Source organism: Maniola hyperantus, chromosome 26 (assembly GCF_902806685.2).
Source record: "Maniola hyperantus chromosome 26, iAphHyp1.2, whole genome shotgun sequence".
Classification (NCBI taxonomy): Eukaryota; Metazoa; Arthropoda; class Insecta; order Lepidoptera; family Nymphalidae; genus Maniola; species Maniola hyperantus.
Window position 1 is genome coordinate 4,193,294 of NC_048561.1, and position 6,213 is coordinate 4,199,506.

Genomic DNA, 6,213 nt, shown 5'->3' on the forward strand with positions numbered 1-6,213 from the left:
CGGGAGGATCTGCCGAATACTTCTAAAAAAAACGATAGTAATCTAGAGATAGGGTGTAATATTTCAGAAGAAAGTATTATAGTAAGTTGCAAAAGAAGATAACAAGACCAGACACAAGGAACCATTTTGCATTAAATAAATAAATAAATGTCAGCAACACTGGTTAGATTACTCGTTAAATACAACTTCTGTGTGGTCTATGATAAGCATCAGGAAGAATGGTAATAAATGTCACTGATTTGATTATTGTAAATTGGGTGTGTCAACATACCTTTTGTCAACAAACCTAAAAATAAATAATGATTAATATTAAGATCATGTGATAGTCGCCATCCGCCTTGTTTGCGATGGCAGTGTTATAAAAAGTACCCTACCTTGACAGGGAGGGACAGTTGATTGTCGTGATCCGATCTGTGAGGTTCTTCAGCCCAGCGCAAACAAGGACGGTGGCCTATACTAAAGTTAAGTATTCTTATATTTTATTAGCATGTAATCATTTGCTTTTTATAGTCTACTTGTGATTGTTATAACTGAGTACCAGATACGTTTTAGGTACTGTATACTATGTCATAGAATCTCGTAATTGTAATGTTTTTAAAAGATATGTGTCGTAGAGTTTCTTGTCCTTCTTCTCTACGACTAAACACCTTAGCGAAATGGGTGGTAGATTCATTTTAAAATAAATAGACCTATGCTGAAAACTACAATTAAATTATTGTTTTCCTTACATCACAAAATGTAGGATTCTGTCGGGGTAATCTGAAATGGTGCTGACATAAATAAATAAAGCCTTAATTTCCAATCGATAATTCAAAAGTTACACTAATTTTTATAGTTCATTAGGTACAAGCATTTTTATTTGTACAATTCATGACAAAATATGACTATAGTTAACAAAAGAAGAGTTAAAGATAAAGCAGGTATTACAATATTAATCAGTCTATAATATTATTCTTATGATTTAATATTTTACATTACATTTTGCATTACAGGGGAGATAAAGAAGCTGCAGGCAGAACACTTTGCTCGCGAAGTTGCTGGAAAAGAAACTGATTTAAGTCGTAACCTTAAGTTATTTAAAGATGTTGTTGAGCTACTACGTTGTAGAGGACGCCTTCAGAATGCAGACCTGTCATTTGACAAAAAGTACCCAATATTGATTCCTAAGGAATGTGATTTTACAAACAACTTAATAATGAAAGTTTACAGTGATAACTATCATGTAGGAGCAAATCACACACTTAGTCTCATCAGACGAACATATTGGATACCACAAGGCAAATTTCAAATCCAGACAGTATTAAGGAAATGTCTAAGATGTGTTAAACACGGAGCTGGTCCGTTTAACGGCCGTTTTCAATAACATATCTAACCATGGTTCTATGTGAATCTATCTAATAGGCACTGTTTTACGTCTTAATAATGCACAGCTAGATAACCATTCCTATCTTCAGCAGTTATCTATCATTGGGAGGGGTTACTGCTTACTAAAGATAGCATATTGTATGTAAGGGCGCCTTTAATTGTATTTCAATAATGTTTAGCAGCTATCTGTCGGTATAGTGTAGTTACCAATGATAATAATAGGGGTTAAAGTATGAAATTGCCGTTTTATTGTAATAGGTACTTCGAATAGACATAGAACCTTCATGGTTTGAGATTTTTGAGTGAAACTTTTTTCATACGGTACCTATGTAGTTCTTCTTTTAAAAAATGTGCAACATTCTATTATCAACTTTCAGTTGTTTTTTTTATTCAGCTTAGACAATAAAGATGGATACTTCGAAAATTCGTGTGATTTTTGAATACGAGTTCCGACGCAGAACTAACGCGGCAGAAACAGCTCGCAATATTAATGTTGCGTTTGGAGAGGGGACTGCTAATGAACGCACTGTGCGATTTTGGTTTAAACGCTTTCGTGATGGAAACTTCGATTTGAAGAACGAACCACGTGGAAGACCGCCACACAGGTGAATAACAATGATTTGAAAGAGATGGTGGAAGCCGATCCGAGCCAAACTACCCAGGAATTAGCGGCATGGTTTAACGTTACCTTACCAACAATATTGACTCATAAGCGTCAAATCAATAAAATAAAAAAATATGAAAAATGGGTGCCTCATGATTTGACTTGTTTGTTTGTTTGTTTGTTTGAAAAATGTCTTAATTAATAATTAACAAAAATATATACATAGTTTATGACCTATTAACCTAGGATAAACACATAAAAATATAATTAAACATAGTTTGGCAGGCTAAGACGCCCCTTTCAAACTTACCAGCTTCATATTTTACCGTTCTATTTACACCATAAATACACCAACAATAGGATAAAAATTTGTTATGCTAACCTTAGTACACCGGTTATCACTTGTAAACATATTTTTTTTTTTTTTTACATTTAAAGCACTATTTCTAATATTCTAACATAAGTACAAAATTTAGGTAAGTAGTTAATTTAACTAATCACTAATCCTATATTTTTTTATTTAACGCTGGTTGAGGGTAAAGCGCGGAACTACTGACTCGCCGCGCGATTACCCGTCGCGCGTTCACTCAAACAACACAGCAAAAACAGCCCCGACTTATGAATCGATCTTCACCATTATTGCTCCATGATAACGCGAGACCTCATTGTGCGGGACGATATAGTGCATAGTGTGTATAATAATTGACAATTAATAGTTTAATAGTTATCATAGGATTTTATAGTATAGATAAACAATGTTTAGCATGTAATTCAATAAAGATAGTTTATAGGTATTAGGGCATAGGTCATAGACTTATGTATAATATATACTTGAATAGCATGTAAACAGTAGCTTGTTATGTTAGGTTTTGTTAAGATTTTACTATGTAAATAACTTAGATTTAATAGCCTTTTGATAAAGATTTTAAATAGAAAGAGACAGGTTTACAAATAAACAGAGGAAGGAAATGCACATGTCGGTTGCCTAGACTATTCAAATTGGGATGCAACTGTGACAGCCGAAGAACGAATGCTAGAAGCTTTACATGTCAAACAGTTTTTTAAACCACATTTACAGACCACAGTTGAGAACATGTTAAAAGATATGTGCTTTGCTATATGCGTTAATGATGAAGGAGATGTCTGGATCAGGAATGGACAACGTGGTAGCGGTGAATTAATGACAAGCTACGGAAACACATTGCTCGTACAAGCCAACACCGTGAGAGCAATAGCCAAATGTCTTGGAAAAACTCTTGAAGATGTATTAGAGACAAAATCTAACTGTGAAGTTAAATTATCGGATAATAAATTTAAAAATTATGAAGTTACTTCTATACCGACCTATTCAGATGGCGATGATACTATTATCATTACAAGTGAGGATAACATGAATAGAATTAAAAATAACATATCTGATATCCTTGAAGAAGCAGGAAAAGCAATCAGAGTGGGTAACAAAACAGGACTAAAGGTATCGAAAGATTTTTCTGATCTCGAATTTTGTAGTCATAGATATGAACCCGTCCTTATCGGACCTGATGCAAGTAATCTATCTATGACAAAAAATGAAATAGAGAAAGGAAAAGAAGGTTATGAACTTGTTTACTTACCCACAAAGTACGCGAGTGATATAATAAGTAAAAGCAGATTAACTTTAAAAACAGTACCTAGGAAATAAAGAAAATAGTGCCGGAAAACACTTGTTGAACAAGTGTTTTCCGGAAGAATTCCAACCAATCTAGCATAGTGTGATGTGCAGAAGCGCACACTCATACAGCACGAGAAACCGTTTTAACTCTACAGGAACTGCAATTAGAAACCATTCGTCACCCTCTTTAGCCTTCGCCAGACCTTGCACCAACGGACTACCATTTTTTCGTGATTTGGACAATTTTCTGCGTGATAAAAAGTTTTCTTCTCAGGAGGCAGTGCAAAATGCTTTCACACAGTTTGTCGAATCTAGATCACCAGAGTTCTATCGCAAAGGCATAAATGAGCTTCCTATTAGATGGCAGCAATGTATAGATAATAATGGTAATTATTTTGATTAAATAAATATGTTAAATTAAAAAAAAACGAATTTTAATTTTTCAGTACAAATCGGCAATTTCATACTTTAACCCCTAATATTTTGGCTTATCTGTCACTTTCGACGGATAACGTTATTCAGTCTGTACGCTAGGTTTTTTCATACTTTAAAACCCCTATTATTTCATAATTACTCATAAATATAAGAAGACTGTTTAAATATATGTATAATGGAATTAAATCTGATCGTGTTATCACTTTGTTCGAAAGACATATACGATAAACTCGCTAGGGAAGAAATCTATCAGACTCTTCACTCATTAGTCGAAAACGATAAATTACTTGCAACCGGTCATTTAATAGACACGTGTTCTATTCTCAACACCTCCAGTAGTGTCGTAATAGAGGGTCGAGCTGGTCATCTGGAACGTTACGTAGAGTCCATCAGAGTCCTATTATCAGTGTGAAGATTTCAGACGAGAACGTGCCTCGTACTGAAGAAACCTCTATTGTAACACGTAGTAAAAGTGGTTTGGGTCCCGTAAGATCTGAGCGTTCAAAATCTCGTGCTCGTTCCAGAAGCGTATCGCGGAAAAGAAGACCGTCATCAACTCCGCATAAAGAGGTTCAAACAACCGTAGACATATCTAGTTTACTTGATAGGGTTTGTACGAGATCACCTCGTCCTTCAACTTCATCGGCGCCTGCGCCAATAACTCCAATTTGTCAAACAAGTTCTTCTGGTTCGATTGCTCTGAGTCAGATAGTCTCACCTCAATCCTCTGGACCAGATCCGTTATCATCTGCATCTCCTGTCTCTTCCGGACCGGACTCTTTAACGATACCCGCTGTTTCACTAACAATATCTGACACGGTTCCTATTGACGTATACAGAAGGGAAAAGAGATTACGTGTTGCTCGTGAGCAGTGTCTTGAAAAGACTAAATCCGAATTGCACTCACTTAAATCGAACATGGTTGAGCAGATGGATCAGGTTCTTGCTAATTTTCGCACACAATTTGAAAATTTTCTCAGTGAATGTACGGCTAGGTTGGATGCCACCTTGCGTAATGTCACCGCGTCAATGGCTGCCCGACCACACAGCTCATCGGTTAATATGGTCGTGGATGCCACGAATGGTTATACCAATTGGATTGAACAGCACAACTTACTGCTAACACACCAATATGTCGATAGAAGTGTGTTATCAGAAATGATCGCTGCCGCTGGTAATATCCGATTCACGACCACTGCAGGACGCGACGAAATTCGCAACTTATACACCAACATGCCCCGTTTCACCGTCACGAGGGATAAGGGTTTCCCGACGATTGGGGTGTACGTAAACATAAACAGTCGCTTAATCTCGTTGTAGAATCTCGTTGTACGCATTCATCATGCGTGCGATTTCAGCGAGAGATCTCTCGAACACACTGAAAACACCGTTTAGAAACGCTATTCCAGTATGGACGATGCAAAGCAATCGTTCTACACCGCTCTCCGCAGTTTAAACACAGCGGTAACACGTTCTTCTACGCCCGATAGGTTGCATGAAGTATTTGATAGAAATTCTTTCGAATCTACATACTCTTTGATATAGAGTATGTAACAATGACTTTATGTGTAGTCTTAGTTTAGTTATATTCATTTTATTCGTTTCTTTTCCAAATTTTCAATTTTAATAAAGGTTTTCTTAATTAAAATTTTCTTTTATTATTAAAGTGATCTCTTTTGTTTAAAACGTTTAAAATTGAAAAAAAAATATTTTGTTTATTTATTTTTTAGTCTTGGTTCTTCGCACCCTGCTCCCCGCGGTCCCCGGCGACAGGTGTACTCGCCGCACTCGTGCGGCTTCAGGAAGCGGCCGGGTTGAACCGCGTGCGGACGTACTGCACCCGACTGAGACGACAAAACGCACCACATCCCAGCGCCTCTTTCTTGAGGAAATAACCCGCTGGGATACGAATCAGCGCGCCACAACCCTCCACACCAAACAGGGCCGACGACAGCCTCCGGACGCGGCACCGAAGCTGGGCCTCCCCTAGGGATCTCACCTAGCTGGGTTGCAAGCGGGGAGCGTACGTCACCCTGTTAAGGGTTGCGATACTTAACACAGACCATGTCGGACAAGGACCAGAGGACTCGACCACGAGCGAGAAAGCGGACGAGGATCCCACGCGCAGTTGTGCGATGGGATATAACTGATCAGACGT

The 6,213-nt window shown here is 37.5% G+C and overlaps 1 long non-coding RNA gene across 1 annotated transcript; it reads right to left on the reverse strand.

The window, feature by feature from the left end:
• Positions 1–1,777: 1,777 nt before the first annotated feature.
• Positions 1,778–2,620, reverse strand: LOC117994182 (uncharacterized). Its single transcript, XR_011238250.1, has 2 exons — positions 2,566–2,620; positions 1,778–1,913 (listed from the first exon to the last, which is right to left on the reverse strand). It is a non-coding gene; the product is annotated as an uncharacterized lncRNA (long non-coding RNA).
• Positions 2,621–6,213: the final 3,593 nt, after the last annotated feature.